Raw genomic sequence first — 21,684 nt, forward strand, 5'->3', positions numbered from 1 at the left:
CTTTGGCGGTTTGTTTACGAGACACGGCCGCTCTTTTGTCGCCCTCCTCAACAAAAAAAAAAGAAAAAAGAAGAGAGACCCTCCTCCCCTCACCCGCCGCTCACTCCCTCTTTTCTCTCTGTTGTAGGTTTGAAAAGAAGACCCCCACTGCAGAGCCAGGGCCGCATACGCCAGTGATGCTAAGCCGGTGAGTACTGCTGCGACCGCTCGTACCGCCGCGCTTTTTAAAAACTTTTCTGGATTGTATTTCGGCCAAAATTCTGCGTTTTTTCTGGGATGTGGCCGGCGACCGTTGCCGGGTGAGTGTTCGACTTCCTCCTCTGTTCAAACGCGGCGAGTTTTCGAGCTGGAATTGGATTGTTTTGTGACAGCGGTTTCCCCTCCGTCCGTCACACACTTTTGCCCGTCCGTTTTGGCTTTCAAACGCTTCTCCGGAGCGATCTTCTTCTTGTTTCTAATGTGGGCTGATGGTTGTAATCCTGTTTGTTCTTTTCACTCGTGCAGCTGTGTGTTAGTTGTGAACTTGTGCAGGAGAAACGGCGTGAATCCTTCAGGTTTTGCTTGAAGTTCAGGTCAACTTCTGTCTGATTGACGATCGGTCGGTTCTTGGCAAAAAACTGAGCGATCTTCTTGTTAGATTCATGGCAAATTTAGATCGATGTGTTGATAATTGACACTTTGTTGATTCTTGTTTGTTAGATAGAAAATTCATACATTTATAAGATTAAGAATATTGTGGAAATGTGTTTATCTTTGTAGGATAAAGTGCTTAAACTCTTTGCCAACTTCTCTGAGCTTCTTGTCTTCTCGTCTTCTTCTTGTCTTCTTCTCGTCTTCTTCTCGTCTTCTTCTCGTCTTCTTCTCATCTTCTTCTTGTCTTCTTCTTGTCTTCTTCTCGTCTTCTTCTTGTCACATTCACGCTAAATTTGGGTTGATGATTATTATACTTTTTATGAAGATGTGTTCTTTATAATTGATGATTTGTTGGTTCTTGATTGTAAGTTTACTTGTTTTATAGGAATAAGAAACTTGTAGAAATAGCGATTTTTGCTCTCTGTGTCTTGTTTTTTTCTACTTTTTTTTAACTATGAAGAAAAAAAAAAGAAAAAAATTGACAAATAAATAAAAAGATAATTGAAATAGAAATCAACAATAGCGCGTTCTCAAAAACTGAGCAATCTTCTTGTTACATTCACGGAAAATTTTGATTAATGTCTTTATAATTGACAATTTGTTGATTCTTGTTTGTAAACTAACAAATATATACTTTTATAAGAATAAGAATATTGTTGAAATGTGTTTTTTCTGTTACACAATTTCAGTTAAAAGCATTTATTGTGTTGAATAAAGTGCTTAAACTCGTCCGTCTTTACCAACATCTCTGAGCGATCTTCTTGTTTTCACTCGTGCAGCTGTGTGTTAGTTGTAACAACGTGAATCCTTCAGGTTTTGCTTGAAGTTCACGTCGACTTGGTTCTAGCTGTGTTTGTATTTCAGACAAAAGGCGTTCTCAATATTGTGTAGAATAAAGTGCTTAAACTCGTCCGTTTTGACCGACTTCTCTGAGCGATCTTCTTGTTACATTCACGCCGAGTTTGGGCTAATGACTCTAATCCTTTTTTATTCATGGAGCTGTGTGTGTTCTTTATAGTTGACAGTTGTTGGTTCTTGTTCCCATTATGTCTTTGGAGGAATAAGAATATTTTAAAGACGATAAATCCACGTACATTTTCTTCATCTTTAGCAGCTTGTATTACGTATTACTCACTGTATTTTCATTTATTAACATTATAATCCTCGTTGAAAATATCTCAAACAGCAGGAAATTGCGTGCGGTTTAGTTAGACTCTTGCTACACGATGACGGATTCATTGTTTGGTGGTTTTGACGGCGTTGCCCGGAGCGACGGCAGCGATTCATGCTCGATGTAATGACACCGCCGCGCCACCGGAGGCACTTAACGCAATCAGAACCGCTCACGGCACGAAAGAGGCCGGGTTTTTTGTCGCAAAAAGAGCCACAAGTCGTGACGTGACGATATCGAGTGTCGGCGTCGCGATTATTGTGAGAAAAAAACATCACGATTCGCGGTTGTTCGCGATTATCGAGACTGCGACTGAACGACGGTGACATCTTGGTGACATCTTTTATCTTTCTTTCGTTCTCGTGGTCTGACGTGTGACTGCTCCTCAAGTTTGTGAGCGGCTTTGCAAAATTGAACAAAAATAAACAATGTGACAAAAACGGCCAAATAAATATGTTTTTGTGTGTTATATATGTGAACTACAAATACTTAAATTTGCTTCTAAATTTGTCAAGATTATTATTTTTATTTTACTATCATTATTATTATCATTATTATTGTTATTATTATCATCACTATTATTATTTTTGTAATTCTTATCATTATTATTATCATCATCATTATATTTTTATTATATTATCGCCATTATTATTATTATTATTATTATTATATTATCGCCATTATTATTATTATTATTATTATTATATTATCGCCATTATTATATTATCGACATTATCATCATTATCATTATTATTATTATCATTTTTATTATTATTATTATTATTATTATTTATTATTACATCTCTAGTGACCACACAGGTTTATTATGAAATAGACTTAAATTATTGCCACAAGGGCTTTTTAATTTAATTTTAATTTTAATCTTTAAGAAAATTTGCAAAAATACTTTTTACTCAAATTAGTAAGTTTTATGTCACGTTACAGTGTGATTATTCAGATTAATCTTAATATTTATGTTATACACCACGACATTACGTGTATCGTTCACCTGCATTAGAAGAACATCGTTTATATCGTGTCAAAATAGCTTTGTGCGTCTCAGAACTGACGCTTTGAACACGTTTTTTGGTTTGTCCTTGACTAAGATTCATCTCTGGATTTCCATTGTTGGTTTTAATTTGCTGTGACGCTTTAACCTCATTTTCCTTTTTTTGAATACTCTTTTATTAAACTTTTCTTTTCTAAACCTTTGGCCCGTTTGGTTGTAATTAGCTGGTTTTGTAGCTGCAGCTGCAGCTTCTGTGTAACGAGGAGGATTCCTGTCACTGTAACCGAGGGCGACGGTGGTAAAGTAAAGCAATGAAAACTTACACCGCCGTTTGTGTTTTGTGACCGGGGAAAAACACATGTAATTGACCTTTAATTATTCAATTACCATATTTTCCGGACTATACGTCGCACAAGCAAAAAAATGCATAATAAAGAAGAAAAAAACATGTATAAGTCGCACTAGAGTATGAAATGCAGTTGCAAGTGTGAAAATAACAAATAATATCACATAAGTTGCTCCGGAGTATAAGTATATAAGTATAAGTATAAGTCGCACCCCGGCCAAAACTATGAATTATTATGACTTATAGTCCGGAAAATACGGTATTGTGGCTTTTGTATTATCTCAGTCTCACTGAGCTGCACTAGCCTTAACCTGTGTATGTCCTTGGCACCGATGCTGGATGGCGGTGTTAGAAACTAATCAAGTGAATAACTGTTTATTTAAAGGAATTATGGAGGATTTTTTGACCCAAATCTGAGTCTCATTTCCTGGTGGCGTGGACAGCCGAGTCGTTCAATCACATGTCAATCATTGGACGCACCTACTGCTCACCTGCAGCCTCGTCGGCTCGTCCCCAGGAGAGCAGCGTGTTTCCTCGTGTCTAAGCGCATGGATCTATCATAATATAGTTCCCTCAGTGTACGGGGCAAAATGAAGACTGAGAAAGACAGTTCGAGCTCAGAAGAGACAAAAATCTACGGGAGACGAGAGATGATGCGATCCATCGCGCTGATAAACAAACGCACGTGTGTGTTGTATCAGTCTGCACGGGGGAGTGGCATGCGCACGGGGGAGTGGCATGTGCAGGGGGGAGTGGCATGTGCACGGGGGAGTGGCATGCGCACGGGGGAGTGGCATGCGCACGGGGGAGTGGCATGCGCACGGGGGAGTGGCATGTGCAGGGGGGAGTGGCATGTGCACGGGGGAGTGGCATGTGCACGGGGGAGTGGCATGCGCACGGGGGAGTGGCATGTGCAGGGGGGAGTGGCATGTGCAGGGGGGAGTGGCATGTGCACGGGGGAGTGGCATGCGCACGGGGGAGTGGCATGCGCAGGGGGGAGTGGCATGCGCAGGGGGGAGTGGCATGTGCACGGGGGAGTGGCATGCGCACGGGGGAGTGGCATGCGCACGGGGGAGTGGCATGTGCAGGGGGGAGTGGCATGTGCAGGGGGGAGTGGCATGCAAAAAATCCTCAATAAATGATAACTCACAAGCGAGATGATCTAAATGTGTTAAACCTTCTGAAGCCACGACACTGTCTCCATTTAATCACATTTAAAATGTTGCTCTTGATTTTTAAGTCTTTAAATGGTCCAACTCCGTTAATTGTGGGAGTTATTGTCCCTCCATGTGCTCCTCCTCTCAGCTCCTCCTCTCAGCTCCTCCTCTCTGCTCCTCCTCTCAGCTCCTCCTCTCTGCTCCTCCTCTCAGCTCCTCCTCTCTGCTCCTCCTCTGGACTCCTCCTCTCAGCTCCTCCTGGATGTGCCCAGGTTGAAGCTGAAAATCAGAGGGGCCCGAGTGTTCTCTGTGGCGGGGCCCGGGCTCTGGAACAGTCTCTGCATGTTTGAGCTGCAGAGACTAAGAATCCTTGTTAAAAAACGCCTTTTCTCTCTTGCCTTTTAAACACAAACTGAGCCTGAGTCATTATGTTTTATTCTAACTTGATCTGTATTAGTTAATTGCTTGTATATATAAATATTATTGCCCTTTGCTGTACTGCACTCTGGGCTTTTAAACTTTATAAATAACCCTTGATAGTGAGTATGTGTGTGCCGTCCCTGCTGCTTCTGTTTACACGCCTCAACAACACAAAGAACCGGAAGAAAACAGCCTCTTTTCAGCCTGGCCTGGGCGCCTCGTTTTACTGAGAGACGGGGGTGACGGGGGTGGGACGGCGCAGGACTCTACCCCGGGACGGCGCAGGACTCTTCCCCTGGGACGGCGCAGGACTCTACCCTGGGACGGCGCAGGACTCTTCCCCGGGACGGCGCAGGACTCTTCCCCGGGACGGCGCAGGACTCTTCCCCTGGGACGGCGCAGGACTCTACCCCGGGACGGCGCAGGACTCTTCCCCGGGACGACGCAGGACTCTTCCCCGGGACGGCGCAGGACTCTTCGACTCTACCCCGGGACGGCGCAGGACTCTTCGACTCTACCCCAGGACGGCGCAGGACTCTTCGACTCTTCCCTGGGACGGCGCAGGACTCTTCGACTCTACCCCGGGACGGCGCAGGACTCTACCCCGGGACGGCGCAGGACTCTTCCCCGGGACGGCGCAGGACTCTTCGACTCTACCCCAGGACGGCGCAGGACTCTTCGACTCTTCCCTGGGACGGCGCAGGACTCTTCGACTCTACCCCGGGACGGCGCAGGACTCTACCCCGGGACGGCGCAGGACTCTTCGACTCTTCCCCGGGACGGCGCAGGACTCTTCCCCGGGACGGCGCAGGACTCTACCCCGGGACGGCGCAGGACTCTTCCCCGGGACGGCGCAGGACTCTTCGACTCTACCCCGGGACGGCGCAGGACTCTTCCCAGGGACGGCGCAGGACTCTACCCTGGGACGGCGCAGGACTCTTCGACTCTTCCCCGGGACGGCGCAGGACTCTTCGACTCTACCCCGGGACGGCGCAGGACTCTTCGACTCTTCCCCGGGACGGCGCAGGACTCTTCCCCGGGACGGCGCAGGGCTCTTCCCCGGGATGGCGCAGGACTCTCTTTTCGCGGCCGAATGGACCGAACCGGAGCGTCCTCGTTGGCGAATGAGCAGGCTCGCTTTTGTGACACGGCCATGGTACATTAGCGAGCATTGGAAACGTGGCCGGGACGTCCCATTGAAGCTCGTACAAAGACAGAAGGCAGTGGCAGATATTTGGCCCTCACCACAGAGCGGCCATTCACTTCACATGTGGGGGGAGGGGGGGCTTTACTTTTACTGCAGTAACATTTGAGGGGAAAGTAAACATACTTCCTAGTGTTGTTTTAACGTTTGTTCTCTCTTTATTGAAATGTTATTTTTACGTTTTTTGGACGATAATGTTCAGTTATTTTTCCCACGAGACACTTGTTGATATCAGACAATTCACCGTGTGGAAGTTAAAATGTGGGATATTTCGTTTTTTATGATGTCACAAATTTAATTTCAACCTATGTCTTGTACTTAATTATATAATCATATTTTCCCAAGCAAACATTGTAAATAAGAATTTGTTCTTAATGTTTATGTCTATGTCTATTTTTAACTATAAAATAAATAAAATAAGATAAAATAAATGAAATAAATAAAATAGATAAAATAAATGAAATAAATGAAATGAAATGAAATGAAATGAAAAAATACATTGTTAACCCTATTTAAAATTTCATATTATCTTTTTCCATTCTAATAATATTTGAATATGTTGGTCCAAAAAAAAAAGTTATCTGAAAAAAATACTTTTAAAATAAACTGTTATGTAATATAAATTATTTCAATTGCTAAAGTGAGAGAATATTTTTAAATAGTGCCATTTTGTGGATGTAAGTAAAATTAGCAAGTAACGTTATCAACTTAAGAACAAAATGAAAAAGCTTAATAATGTCTTCCGTGTTTAGACCTTTTTACCTCTCAGTTTGCCTCACATCACTGCCTCATTGTCGTAATCGCTTCCTCCACTTGAACGATTGCGTTGAAGTAATGATACTCGAGTACTATTGTCGCCGCTTCTCTCTGTTCCCGGTGGCATTTCCGTTAAACCGTGCCAGCGGATGGCGTCACTCCTTGGCATGGATCCCGCGCCGGGGCTTTGTGTGGGTGATGAGTGTCTCTGGATGCGTGTCGGGAGCCTCAGAAGGACCCCGTGTCACTGCGCATTAACCGTTTCAGTTTGCTAGCAGCGGACGTACGGCTAATTACCCCCTTCAGTTTGTGTGGCACGCTAATTAGCATGCTAACAGACTAGCCCGAGATGAACCGGCCCCTCGTCGACATCCGACATCCCGCATCAGCGTCAACAATGGGAAGGTTCGGTTTCCCTGGCGACTCGGACAAGGACAAATGGCCACAGGTTGATAACGTTGATTAGAACAACAGAAGTTTTATTTTTCAGACTTTTAATGACATTAGAAGTTGAATACGAAGTGTCAGTGCAGCTTGTCAAGAGGAAGTAACAGCCCTCAGGACAAAAGTGCACATCCTTTTGGTCCTGCCGCATCACAGTCAATCTCAGAATCAGAATCAGAATCAGAAAGGGGTTTATTGCCATTGTCAATGAACAAAATTCACAATAATACAACATAGGAACTTGTTTTGATGATTCAGTGCAACATAAAACATAATAATATAAGTCGCACCAGCCCAAAAATATGCAAAATAGAGAAGAACAAACATATACAAGTCGCACTGGAGTATAAGTCACATTTTTGGGGGAAATGTATTAGATATAACAGATGAGAGAACATGGTGAACAGGTGTACGTATGCTAACGCTAACACCTTCATCTACATGACGTATGCTAACGCTAACACCTTCATCTACATGACGTATGCTAACGCTAACACCTTCAGCTACATGACGTATGCTAACGCTAACACCTTCAGCTACATGAGGCACAGACAGAACTGTGGTAAGTGTCTGGTATGTTAACGTAACATATGAACAGTTATTCAGATAACTATAGCATAAAGAACATGCTAACAAGTTTACCAAAGCATCAGTTTTACCCCAAATCACTAAATCCATTGAATTCTTCTTCCTCTGTGTCACTTCTAAACAACGCCACAAACTCCAGAGGTAGAGGAAGTGCAGATTCTTCTTCTGCGTCGCTTAGAGCCTAGAGCGCCCTCTTGAGGTTGTCAGAGTGAAAATAACGAATAATGAGGACATGTGCGTGTTCAGAGCGTTTACACTCAAAAATCACCATAGAAACTCTTTTGAAAACCATTGGAGCTGTTAACGTTGGCACTAAAGCGTCTCTGATTTCCGTGTGTGCCGTGAGCGGTTCAGACGGCACGCTCGTAATCGAAAATCGCACAGTGTGAAGCCAGTTGGTGATGACACTTGCCATTCCCGTGAAGTATAACTGTAGTAAGTAGTAAGTAGTTTCTTTTGGGCACTCTGGTTTTCCCCTGAAGCTAAAACGTGCTTAAATGTGCTCAGTGCAGGGCTAATCCTCCAGCTTCTGACATGATCAAGACAGTGTGTTGACAATAAGTTGTTAAAAAATATATAATTTTCTTGCACTACTTCTAGGATTTGGTATAAATACACACATTTAAAAAATATTTAATAATACCAGATTTTTATGCCTCATTTTATGTTTTGTCCTTTGAATAAATTATAAATCCTAAAATAGATCCAAATCCTTCATTTACTTCTTGGACCACTACTTTACTACTTGAGTACTTGAGTAGAAACTGTACTTTAAAGTGGGACAGTATCCAAATTGTATGTCACATTAACAAAATAATTGCGATAGTGATTAAAATTGCTGACCTTTAACAAAAAAAGAGAAAAGGATACCAATATTTATGTTTTCAATACGTTTAAATAACTACTATATAATTGTACTTTGCTTTAAAATCAAGGAAAACATCATGGATCAATAGTTTTTTTCAGACTCTTTTTGTAAATGGCGATTATCTTTGACAAAACGTACAACGAACGGTTATAGTCCTCCCCTTTTTATCAGGATAAAAACGATAGTCCGGCGTCCCGTCCCCGCTCGCCACATCTAAAATGTCATTATAAATCACACATGGACGTGGACAGAACTCTGGACTCCGGCTGCTGTAAAGTATTGATGCGTTGGCTCGTACTGGAAGTCTCTCGCACAAAGACGATGCGGCGCTTTGGAAGCTGCAGTGGGCGATCGCGCTGTCACTCACCGCCGCAAATTGGCCCCAGTGTGGCTAATGTGGCAGTTGAGTCTATCCTGATGTGTTTGAGATGGTGTTCAGCCGAGGAGAGCGCCGGCAGCAGACTCGCGCGAGATTAAAACACAGAAAAGGACAGTAGGTGCATAATGTAACACAATAGAAACGTACTACTTTGACTTTGAGCCGTAAGAGCTAGAAAATAATGAATTGTGACCATTTCAAAAGGAAAACTATGTATTTTGTTTCAATCTTTAGTCCAAAAAATCCATCTAAATGTAAAATGCCGTACGTTTTTGTCACTTTTTTTCAGTTGGATGGTTTGATTTCGTAAAGCTGGCCACAAATGTGAGGAATATGAATGTGTTTGACAATGAGAAATAGAGAAAATTGAAGATATCTCTGTTGTTTGGTCATGATCGCAGTAATCGTGATGTTTTTTCTCATTAAATGTTATATATCGTGACATCCCTACGCGGAATGGTCTTAATCTTAAGTATTTTCTACTACTATTTCTTCTACTTTTACTACTATTTCTCACATTTGTTTAGAAAAGCATCTGAAAATCTTGTTCAAATTGCGTTTTGCTACTTATTTTGACTAAAAAACATATCGCTACCAAACAAATAAGCATTTCTATACCTTCTATACCAAGTGTGTGCCCTTCAATTTATTATGTATTTAATTTGTAACGTTTAAAAATACATAGTTTTGAAGCTCCCGCTCTATGGCAAGACATAAACATCTAGGGGGACAGTATGTTCACATAAGGAAATTACCATCTAATGTCACAATGTTTTTAAATTTGATGAATACAAATATGTGAGAGCACCATTATTTTGTTGAATTCATGTTTAGAGAGTCAATTGTGTGTAAATTATGCATACAATGGATGGAGTGAGTGTCCCAAATAGCAGCTTGATTGGTGTAAAACAATAATTTGTATTTGCGACAGGTAAATACACCAAATAATGTCAAAAATACACACTTTTGACACTGCGTGAGCTGTATGGTCCGCTGCTCTCTTTTATTTTGATTTGTTTCATTTTTTATTACATTTTTTATATTATTACATCTTTAAAAATGTATTTATTATTTCACTCTTCTCTCTTTTTTAACGTTTTTTATTCTGTAATTTTTTGTCCTACAGTTTGTCTGGAGTAGTTTCATTTCACTTTGTGCAGCACTTTGGAAACAGCTTTTGTTTGTTCAATGTGCTTTAGAAATAAAGTGGATCATCAGTGATTTACAGTTAAGTAAAAAAAGGAGCAAAAAGAAGAGCAATCTCATGTTTTCGGACCATTTTTCCACTTGTGCTTAACATTTGCATTTAACAACATACAAAAATACATTGCAGACAGATGTCCCTCCCTTATGTACTTATTATGATCACTTTTATGTGTTTCATAAATGCCAATGTTGTATCCGCCTCCTGTTATTTTTCTAACAGAGCTGTACAATTCATTTCATTTTAATCACGATTCAGTCATTTCCAAACGGCCGTGATCATCTTTTTAATCAAGAGATCCACAGTTTAGAAGAGATTTGACAGTTTTTGGGACGTAAATGGCAAGAATTAAAAGTCTATATTGTTAGAGCAGCAACAAATCATTATATTATAACGATTACTCCAGCAATTATCCTTTCTATTCATTAATTTGTGGTTTGGCGACGCTGCTTGAACCCGACCTGAATGAGAATATTTACAGACATAATCATTTTTTTAATCAAAATCAATAAACGTGTGTGTTTCCTGTTTCATTTTGACTTTGTCTGATCCATAAAACAGTCACATGACACGATTTGGAGTCCAGATAACAAATATTCGATTGCTATTTTATTTAATCAACTCACAATATTGTTTATGTCCAGAAAACTGTGATGGATAGATACAAGAAAACGAGTAGTGATTATTTTTTCCCCGTCTAATCTGTGATAATAGGTAAATTAAGTGTAATCTTTGGTAATGAATGATCTTTGGGGCTGATCAGTGTCTAAACAAAGGCTTCCCATTCTTCCCTCTTCGTCAGACAGGATTAATGGTTGCTGTTTTGTTGTTTTCTGGCTCTCTTCTCTTTCTCTTGTGAGGAGCAGGTGCACTTTCTGAGCCAGGGAGAAAAGATGGATTGACCTGGACACTGCCTTTGAGTCCTGGCTGTCCATCAAGTGTGGAGCTAGTTAAACCGGCACCGCTGCTCATTAACCGCTGTTATTCTCACTGAAAGAGTCACAAATATTACTGTTATTATTACTGCCGCTGTTATTCTCACTGAAAGAGTCACAAATATTACTGCTATTATTACTGCTGCAAATGAAAATGCGTCTCCCTGATTTTCAATAGTTTGAAAAGACTTTGAACATGAATCAAACAATGTAAATGTGCCAACTTTTACACATTTAGCTCATTTTCTATGTATTCCCTTTTCCAGATGTGAAAAAGGCACAAACTATACCTTATTTTTTGCCAATTTGTTATTTGCAAGTAAAAAACATTCAAATTCTCCACACTCAAAGTCAGAAGTTTGATAAAAACTAGACTTTTTTTCTTTTGAACTGAACTTACCGACGCTTTTCGTTTTGGCTCTTTTTGACTGTACATCGCACCGTTTTACACTAAATATATCCCGTACCTTTCACTTACCGCCGCAGCTCTTGTTTTCCTCACGATAACACGGCAACGGCTCGACAACAACCCAGATTTGCACCGCGCTCTTGATCTGCCAGCGAATGATTGACGTGTTTTGTAAAGCGGAGGGTTTGCGGATGTTGCGGGAGCCTCTCAGCATCTAAGAGCATTTCAGAGAAGTACTTACAGCGAGCTTTGGTGAAGTTTACTGTCCGTTTGATACGTTTCTGTGGGAATCGCAGGCCGGGGAAAAGAGCGATCAGGACTCAGCGCTACGAAGGAGAACGGCAGGTGGAAACTGTCTATTGTGGCAGTTGTAGCAGTATCTGCAGTATCTGTAGTATCTGAAGTATCTGTTGTATCTGTAGTATCTGTAGTATATGTAGTATCTGAAGTATCTGTAGTATCTGTAGTATCTGTAGTATATGTAGTATCTGAAGTATCTGTAGTATCTGTAGTATCTGTAGTATCTGTTGTATCTGTTGTATCTGTAGTATCTGTAGTATCTGAAGTATCTGTAGTATCTGTAGTATCTGTAGTATCTGTAGTATCTGTAGTATCTGTAGTACCTGTAGTATCTGTAGTATCTGTAGTATCTGTAGTATCTGTTGTATCTGTTGTATCTGTTGTATCTGTAGTATCTGCAGTATCTGTAGTATTTGTTGTATCTGTAGTATCTGTAGTATCTGTTGTATATGTAGTATTTGTTGTATCTGTAGTATCTGCAGTATCTGTAGTATTTGTTGTATCTATAGTATCTGTAGTATCTGTAGTATCTGTTGTATCTGTAGTATATGTAGTATCTGAAGTATCTGTAGTATCTGTAGTATCTGTAGTATCTGTTGTATCTGTTGTATCTGTTGTATCTGTAGTATTTGTTGTATCTGTAGTACCTGTAGTACCTGTAGTATCTGTAGTACCTGTAGTACCTGTAGTATCTGTAGTATCTGTAGTATCTGTAGTATCTGTTGTATCTGTTGTATCTGTTGTATCTGTAGTACCTGTAGTATCTGCAGTATCTGTAGTATCTGTTGTATCTGTTGTATCTGTAGTATTTGTTGTATCTGTAGTACCTGTAGTACCTGTAGTATCTGTAGTATATGTAGTATCGGAAGTATCTGTAGTATCTGTAGTATCTGTAGTATCTGTAGTATCTGTTGTATCTGTAGTATTTGTTGTATCTGTAGTACCTGTAGTACCTGTAGTATCTGTAGTACCTGTAGTACCTGTAGTATCTGTAGTATCTGTAGTATCTGTTGTATCTGTTGTATCTGTTGTATCTGTTGTATCTGTAGTATTTGTTGTATCTGTAGTATTTGTTGTATCTGTATTACCTGTAGTACCTGTAGTATCTGTAGTACCTGTAGTACCTGTAGTACCTGTAGTACCTGTAGTATCTGTAGTATCTGTAGTATCTGTTGTATCTGTTGTATCTGTTGTATCTGTAGTACCTGTAGTACCTGTAGTATCTGTAGTATCTGTAGTACCTGTAGTACCTGTAGTACCTGTAGTATCTGTAGTATCTGTTGTATCTGTTGTATCTGTAGTATATGTAGTATCTGTTGTATCTGTTGTATCTGTTGTATCTGTAGTATTTGTTGTATCTGTAGTACCTGTAGTACCTGTAGTATCTGTAGTACCTGTAGTACCTGTTGTATCTGTTGTATCTGTTGTATCTGTTGTATCTGTAGTATTTGTTGTATCTGTAGTATTTGTTGTATCTGTAGTACCTGTAGTACCTGTAGTATCTGTAGTACCTGTAGTACCTGTAGTACCTGTAGTACCTGTAGTATCTGTAGTATCTGTAGTATCTGTTGTATCTGTTGTATCTGTTGTATCTGTAGTACCTGTAGTATCTGTAGTATCTGTAGTATCTGTAGTACCTGTAGTACCTGTAGTACCTGTAGTATCTGTAGTATCTGTTGTATCTGTTGTATCTGTTGTATCTGTTGTATCTGTAGTATATGTAGTATCTGTTGTATCTGTTGTATCTGTTGTATCTGTAGTATTTGTTGTATCTGTAGTACCTGTAGTACCTGTAGTATCTGTAGTACCTGTAGTACCTGTAGTATCTGTAGTATCTGTAGTATCTGTTGTATCTGTTGTATCTGTTGTATCTGTAGTATCTGTAGTATCTGTTGTATCTGTTGTATCTGTTGTATCTGTAGAATCTGTAGTATCTGTAGTATCTGTAGTATCTGTAGTATATGTAGTATCTGAAGTATCTGTTGTATCTGTAGTATCTGTAGTATCTGTAGTATCTGTAGTATCTGTAGTATCTGTAGTATCTGTAGTATCTGTTGTATCTGTAGTATTTGTTGTATCTGTAGTACCTGTAGTACCTGTAGTATCTGTAGTATCTGTAGTATCTGTAGTATCTGTTGTATCTGTTGTATCTGTTGTATCTGTAGTATCTGTAGTACCTGTAGTATCTGTTGTATCTGTAGTATCTGTTGTATCTGTTGTATCTGTAGTATCTGTAGTATCTGTAGTATCTGTAGTATCTGTAGTATATGTAGTATCTGAAGTATCTGTTGTATCTGTAGTATCTGTAGTATCTGTAGTATCTGTTGTATCTGTAGTATCTGTAGTATCTGTAGTATCTGTTGTATCTGTTGTATCTGTTGTATCTGTAGTATCTGTAGTACCTGTAGTATCTGTTGTATCTGTAGTATCTGTAGTATCTGTAGTATCTGTAGTATCTGTAGTATCTGTTGTATCTGTAGTATTTGTTGTATCTGTACTACCTGTAGTACCTGTAGTATCTGTAGTACCTGTATTACCTGTAGTAGTAGTTGCTGCTGTTGTTCTGGTTGATTGATCGGTAAAGTACTGCATACGAATCCTCTGTCTGCTCTTGATTCCGAAGAAGCGATGACGATACGTTTTGTACCATTTCTGTTTTGCAAATGGATCCAGAACGTTCGACTGGGCAGATCTGTCTTAAGGTGCGATTGTTGTCATGACGATGAACTCTGGTGGTCGGCCGGAGTGAGGTGGGAGTGGCACCGCCGCGAGTGGATTGATCGTTCGTAGCTGTTGATCGGCGTTCCCTCCAGAGCTTTCTGTATACGAGATTTTGGAGCGTAAATGCTTCTTTTGGGATCGTGGTCAGAAGTTGCAAAACAAGCCGCACATCTCGAAACTCTTTCAAGTTCACGCTGAGACGAGAAGAATCCCAGACGGCAACGCAACATCGAAGGGTTTCCATCGATGTGCTGCGCAGTAGAGTTATAGAGGACGCTCTGGTCACGCTTGTCGAGATTTGGTTCTGAATTAAGACCATTTTAGTCGTGATGTGGGCCCTTTTCCAGTCCTGGTTTAGTCCTGGTCTAGTCCTGGTTTAGTCCTGGTCTAGTCCTGGTTTAGTCCTGGTCTAGTCCTGGTTTAGTCCTGGTCTAGTCCTGGTCTAGTCCTGGTTTAGTCCTGGTCTAGTCCTGGTTTAGTCCTGGTCTAGTCCTGGTTTAGTCCTGGTCTAGTCCTGGTTTAGTCCTTTTCTAGTCCTGGTCTAGTCCTGGTCTAGTCCTGGTCTAGTCCTGGTCTAGTCCTGGTCTATTGCAGGTCTAGTCCTGGTCTAGTCCTGGTTTAGTCCTGGTCTAGTCCTGGTCTAGTCCTGGTCTAGTCCTGGTCTAGTCCTGGTTTAGTCCTGGTCTAGTCCTGGTCTAGTCCTGGTTTAGTCCTGGTCTAGTGCTGGTCTAGTCCTGGTCTAGTCCTGGTCTAGTCCTGGTCTATTGCAGGTCTAGTCCTGGTCTAGTCCTGGTTTAGTCCTGGTCTAGTCCTGGTCTAGTCCTGGTTTAGTCCTGGTCTAGTGCTGGTCTAGTCCTGGTCTAGTCCTGGTCTAGTCCTGGTCTAGTCCTGGACTAGTCCTGGTTTAGTCCTGGTCTAGTCCTGGTCTAGTGCTGGTCTAGTGCTGGTCTAGTCCTGGTCTAGTCCTGGTCTAGTCCTGGTTTAGTCCTGGTCTAGTCCTGGTCTAGTCCTGGTTTAGTCCTGGTCTAGTCCTGGTCTAGTCCTGGTTTAGTCCTGGTCTAGTCCTGGTCTAGTCCTGGTCTAGTCCTGGTCTAGTCCTGGTCTAGTCCTGGTTTAGTCCTGGTCTAATCCTGGTCTAGTCCTGGTCTAGTCCTGGTCTAGTCCTGGTCTAGTCCTGGTCTAATCCTGGTCTAGTCCTGGTCTAGTCCTGGTATAGTCCTGGTCTAGTCCTGGTCTAGTCCTGGTCTAGTCCTGGTATAAATCCTGGTCTAATCCTGGTATAGTCCTGGTCTAGTCCTGGTCTAGTCCTGGTCTAGTCCTGGTATAGTCCTGGTATAGTCCTGGTCTAGTCCTGGTCTAGTCCTGGTCTAGTCCTGGTCTAGTCCTGGTATAAATCCTGGTCTAATCCTGGTATAGTCCTGGTCTAGTCCTGGTCTAGTCCTGGTCTAGTCCTGGTCTAGTCCTGGTCTAGTCCTGGTCTAGTCCTGGTCTAGTCCTGGTATAGTCCTGGTATAGTCCTGGTCTAGTCCTGGTCTAGTCCTGGTCTAGTCCTGGTATTGTAGGTTATTCTTTATCGATCCCTTCTCCTCAGCTTCATGGATTAAACGGATCGGCTCTTACAAGTGTAAATGTGACTGAACAGGTGAAGCGTCTGTCACATGTCTGTCTCCATGGAGATACGCTCGATGTCATACGGTGGAACATTCCAGGCGAAGCGATAACGGACGGTAAACGATCGTGCCAGGTCTTTCCAAAGCACCCCTCGATACGACACATTCCAACTACTTATACATCCCTGAAAATGATCGTCCAATTTAATCTAATCCAAACTAATTGATCGTTTAGACAATTCCCACAGTTGCTAATGGTTGTTAGCTTTTGTCTTCTTCATCAACCTGGAGCTTTACCTCATCCCTTTTGTTTTACTCGTCCGTCCCGCCAGTGTTGCTCATACTCGACTCAATCATTCGCCCATTGTGCCCCCGACTTTATGCAGCCTCCGCCCCTCTCTGCGGACGATGAACTGGGAGAGCGCCGGGCTTTTGTCCAGGGGCCGAGTCGCGGCGTCGGGCCCGTAAATCGTGCTCCCATCTCCGCGTCGTTAAGCCCTCAGCCACGGGCCCTTTGGTTCTTTATCACCGGCTCTGGGCCCAGCACATCATTGAGGCTAACTGGCCCTAATGATTAGCTGTCCTCCTCTGAGCGCTCCGAACGGCTGCCCGTATCGGGAAGGGAAGTCCTGCCTTTACATATAAATAGCTTTCGGACGTGGCCGCCGTGTACACTCAAGGAAGAATCGCCTGCTTCCTCTACTCTTGTCTGGGGAAATCCCTTCGTCAGACTCTGATGACAAGGTTTTAATGGTAACTAACTAACTTAAGGGGAATGAGGGCGATTGTTGTTTCCGTGGGATGTGCGTTGGCGTGTCTTGTTTCACCTCGGATGTCAAGGGCCGGCGTGAGATCTCAGCCTCGTGTAAAGCTGCTGCTACTTAAAACGAAGGCCTTTTGCTTTAGGTGTTGAACTGAAGCACGTGTGTTGGGCGACCAGCTCAATGGGCCGCTACACTGCCCACTAAGCGATCAATAACCCAGAGTTTAGGCTAATCCTGTATTTTCCAGACTATAAATTGCACCTTTTTTCATCGTTTTTGCGACTTATACTCAAGTGCGACTTATATATGTTTTTTTATTCTCTATTATGCATTTTTTGGCTGGTGCGACTTATACTCCGGAGCGACATATAATGGAAAATACGATACATATTTTGGTATGAAGTTCATTTAAGCCATTTCAACTGCTATAACACGTTGGCATGAATAGCTGACGTTTTACGCTGCCATTTCTGCAAAGCTTGTACTCTTTAGAACTCTTTTAGCCAAATTCAGACGTTTTACAGCGCAAAAGATTTATTTTTTCAACACATGGAAAAATAATTGTCGAAGTATGAAAGAAATGGTTGTTTGAGGCCACAGATTTGGTTCATGCTTGGTGCAGGATCTGTCACATCTCTAGGTTTAAGGTGTTTAAACTACACATATGGCCCCACCACCACTTTCCGACCTTTCCGCCAGATCTGCTCCTCAAATAATCGAGTCGTCCCACGGGAAAAAAGTGCTTTTGGTCAATCTGCTTTTTCAGTACGAGCAGTAGAGTTTTATACCATCGCACATACGCAATGCTAATACACACACAACCTTTAAATGCTGCTGTTGTGCTGCTGCCTAATGAGTCTGCATCTAGTGTCATGCTTGTCCCATGTTAGTCGTCTAGTGTCATGCTTGTCCCATGTTAGCCGTCTAGTGTCATGCTTGTCCCATGTTGTTCGTCTAGTGTCATGCTTGTCCCATGTTGTTCGTCTAGTGTCAATACACTATACACAACAATAACATGGGACAAGCATGACACTAGACGACTAACATGGGACAAGCATGACACTAGACGACTAACATGGGACAAGCATGACACTATTCGTCAAGTGTCATGCTTGTCCCATGTTAGTCGTCTAGTGTCATGCTTGTCCCATGTTAGTCGTCTAGTGTCATGCTTGTCCCATGTTAGTCGTCTAGTGTCATGCTTGTCCCATGTTAGTCGTCTAGTGTCATGCTTGTCCCATGTTATTGCTGTGTATTGCTGCGCTCTTGCATATTTCTCTAAATGTTTTACCCAGTAATCTCTTTCACACAGACTCGTAATCTTTTATATTTTTCTTCTAATCCTAATTGTACTGTATATACTGTAAATGTATGTTTTTGAGTATCGCTGGCATCGTACACCTCGCCTGGGACGACAGCTAAACTAAAGCTAACACTGGCACATTTACAGAAAACGTTGATAATTGCGCACTGTCCCAGTTCAAATAAACTCATAATAAATACATAAATAAATAGATATGCAGTGCAGCGTTGCTCTTGCTCTTGTGAAACTCTTGTGTTAGCGTGCTAGCGTGCACCTGTGTTTTTGGACAGTCCTCTCCTGCTCCTGCTGCACTCTCTTTGTCTGAGAGCGTGAGATGAAACGGACCGCGCTGTGTGGTGTAATAAGTGTCTCTTGTTTGCGCCTATTACACAGGCACAATTATGTTTGCTTGTTTCCCAGACAGGAGGAAAATTAGACTTTGAAACGAGAGGGAATCAAAGTGCCATTCTCTTTTTTGGGGGTGAAGAAAACTGAAAATGCATCACATCATCGGATTGGTGTTGTTGGGAAAACCAAGATGCGGGAATTAATTTTCTGAGACACTGAGCTGTTGTTTTTGAGGGAAATGCTTTGTACAATCAATCCAAACAGTAATCAGAAGTAGTTGTCATGGTGCAATATTGTTGTTTATTGATTGTCTTGTGGATTTCTGGTAAATTTAATGTAATAAGCAACATTTTTGCTGTGGTTGTTGTTTGCTAGTATCGCTAAAAGGCTTGATGAAGTCGACAACTCGCCCAGACGAGACGTTATGGAGGTTTACGAGTCTCTGGAAAGAATCTAAAAGAGTTACTTGAAATATATATGTGTGCAGTTTGCAGATAGCGTGCTGATATGGGAAAGAATCGATCTAAAAGTGATGTGTCCATCCCGGAGACACATGTCATGCTGGAAATGTCAAATAAATACGGGAAAGAGTGTCTGGAATGCTCTGTATGTGGTCTGTCATTTCTTTGTGATTTGAATGCATTGCGTGTATGAAATGTGCTCTACAAAAAAAACTTGCGATTTATGTGTATTTCACTTGCAAGGACCACGACCCCGGCTGCGATGCAAAGTGTTTATTGGCGTGCGAGAAACATAAACAACACAAATGTACAGAAATGGATGCAGTTTTGGGGCTTCTTGCGATGAGGACTGTGGGCTCCTGGGCCCCGATACCCCCATCAAGGAGATAAATTAGAAGAATTACACTGATTAAAAGCGAATAGGAAGGAGGGGCACGAAGTCATGAACACCGGTGTGTGTGATTTGGATGGTTAAATAGTGTAGCTGCAGGAAGGGGCGTGAAAGGGGCGTGGTCTTGCTCCCAAACTTGAAGATAACAAACTTATCTTCATTTTAAGCACAACTGAGTCTTAAAGGAAGTTTTTTTTGTTTTGTTACGTCAGAAAAATAGGCGTATTGTTCTGAAGATGTAAAAATACAACAGGAGGTGCATCGCAGTAGCATTCAGCCCGAAGCTAACGTTAGTATTCCTGGATATTTATACAAACCTGTTCCGTTTAACCACTTTTGTCTTGTGTCGTTTGGTCTTATAGTGGCTCTTCTACATTAAATCGTACTTTCATTCACATTTGTTTCATTTGTCGTGGTTTGCGAGATTCTCTTGCTCTGATCCTTAAAAATCCCTTCCTGGATTATAACGTGGTGACAATGTTGTTTTGAAGACTGGCAAAATGTGCACAAATCTAGTATGTTGTGATAAAATTGCTGCCAAAAGCGCTGATTAAAAAATAGAATGGAAAAAGAACATACATTTTTAAAGTGTATAAAAGGATATTTCTGCATTTTTTTAGGGTAATTTTAGTCGGATCGCCGAGATGAATTCTTGCAAACATCCAGCACCGACACCAATATTAGCACCAATATAGCAATCATATTCTGCATATTGTGTCCTGAAAAATCTGTCTACGGTTAATATTACTGGCGCCTGACGGCTTTTCACCAACATTTATCGAACATTCCCGTCGCACCAGTACAATTTCCGATTCCTCCAACACCATCCCGGCTTTGTGCTCTTTCAATTTGAACTTTCTCATGTCTCGGAGCTTTTCCCACAACAAAAACTTTGCGTTTTTGGGGGGGCGTCTAAAACCTCAATGAACACGCTGTCAAAATAAATCACTTCCTGTTTTGAAGGCACAGAAACCCCTCCCCCTCGCCCCAGGACTCAATCAACTCGCTCTTTTCAGGCCGTTTCCACAATGGATCTGATTAACCCTTTTGGAGCAGCTCATTTTCACCATTTCCATTACAAAGCTTCGGGGACGGCGCTCGTATTGAAAATGCCGTCAAAAGAAGAAAGAAAAGGTAATAATAAAATCGTCTTCAAAGCCGCGCAGGGAATTCTAAGTGGCGGTTTCTGCATCTGGATTCCAGGCAGATGTGGTGATGCATTGTGGGTAATGTGGCTTTGATTATTGAGCCGTTAGCAGGAGAAATGTGATGGGCCGTCGCTGCATTGTCGTCGAGATATTCTGGATGAAATGAAGGAGGAAATATTGCTGGAGTATTACTATATATTTCTTATGTTTGTTGATAAAATAGACCAAAATACACCAAAAAAATTCAGAAAATGTTTGATATTTCATTGAATTTGAATATTTATTTTTATTCATTTATTAAATTAAACTTATACGGTGCATATATGAAATTGTTATCCATGCACAGTTATATTTATGTTCATTTTATATATTCATAAGATTTGAGGCTTTAATAAGAGCCCCTTTGGATATTTTTGCTCCTATTTTTTATATATATTTTTTTTGCTACATAATGCAAAATAGAATAAATAATACCAATATGGATGCCAAAAAAACAGACAATATGGAACAAAACACACAATAAATGAATCGTTTCTTTCAATCAAATTTACTTATTTTAATGGATTTATTTCTGTTTTCAAACTTTTGACAACCGTACTTGCATCAACTATATTTCCCAGGATGTTCATATAGAAATGTAAATTTTTAACGTGTTTTGCTCCAAAAGTAACTAGATAAGCTCATTTTGGTGCAGTTTTCGGTTGGTTAAAGCGAGTCCTGGAACGGTAGAAATTCTGTTGATTCACCAGAAAGAAACGAAGACAAAAATACATCAAGAAGTCCAGCTCCGTCCTGGGCTGTGCTCTGGACTCGGTGCAGGAGGTGGGGGACAGGAGGGTCCTGGCTAGATTCACATCTATGCTGGACCATGAGTGTCGCCCCCTGCAGGACACTCTCTCCGCTCTGGAGAGCAGCTTCAGTGAGAGACTGATCCACCCTCGATGTGTGAAGGAGAGGTTTCACAGGTCTTTCCTTCTGCTGCTGTCAGACTTTATAACAAACACTGTTAGTACTGAACACTCGCAATACTGACCTAACCTAATACTGATGTGCAATTCTGTCATATGTGCAATTACTGTTGTGATTCATGTGCAATTACTGTGAAATTCATGTGC

General features: G+C 41.5%; 1 protein-coding gene across 3 annotated transcripts in view; it reads left to right on the forward strand.

Annotated features, from left to right (window-relative positions):
- sema5ba (sema domain, seven thrombospondin repeats (type 1 and type 1-like), transmembrane domain (TM) and short cytoplasmic domain, (semaphorin) 5Ba) overlaps positions 1-21,684 on the forward strand; it is a 378,099-nt gene that overhangs the window by 80,463 nt on the left and 275,952 nt on the right. For all 3 annotated transcript variants that reach the window (XM_072445266.1, XM_072445269.1, XM_072445267.1), the window contains exon 2: positions 128-187. The gene's annotated coding sequence lies outside the window, so the exon portion shown is untranslated. The remainder of the gene's footprint in view (positions 1-127; positions 188-21,684) is intronic.

The sequence above is a fragment of the Eucyclogobius newberryi genome, unplaced genomic scaffold (assembly GCF_026437365.1).
Source record: "Eucyclogobius newberryi isolate DKJ021-1_F unplaced genomic scaffold, fEucNew1.0.hap1 SCAF_14, whole genome shotgun sequence".
Classification (NCBI taxonomy): domain Eukaryota; kingdom Metazoa; phylum Chordata; class Actinopteri; order Gobiiformes; family Gobiidae; genus Eucyclogobius; species Eucyclogobius newberryi.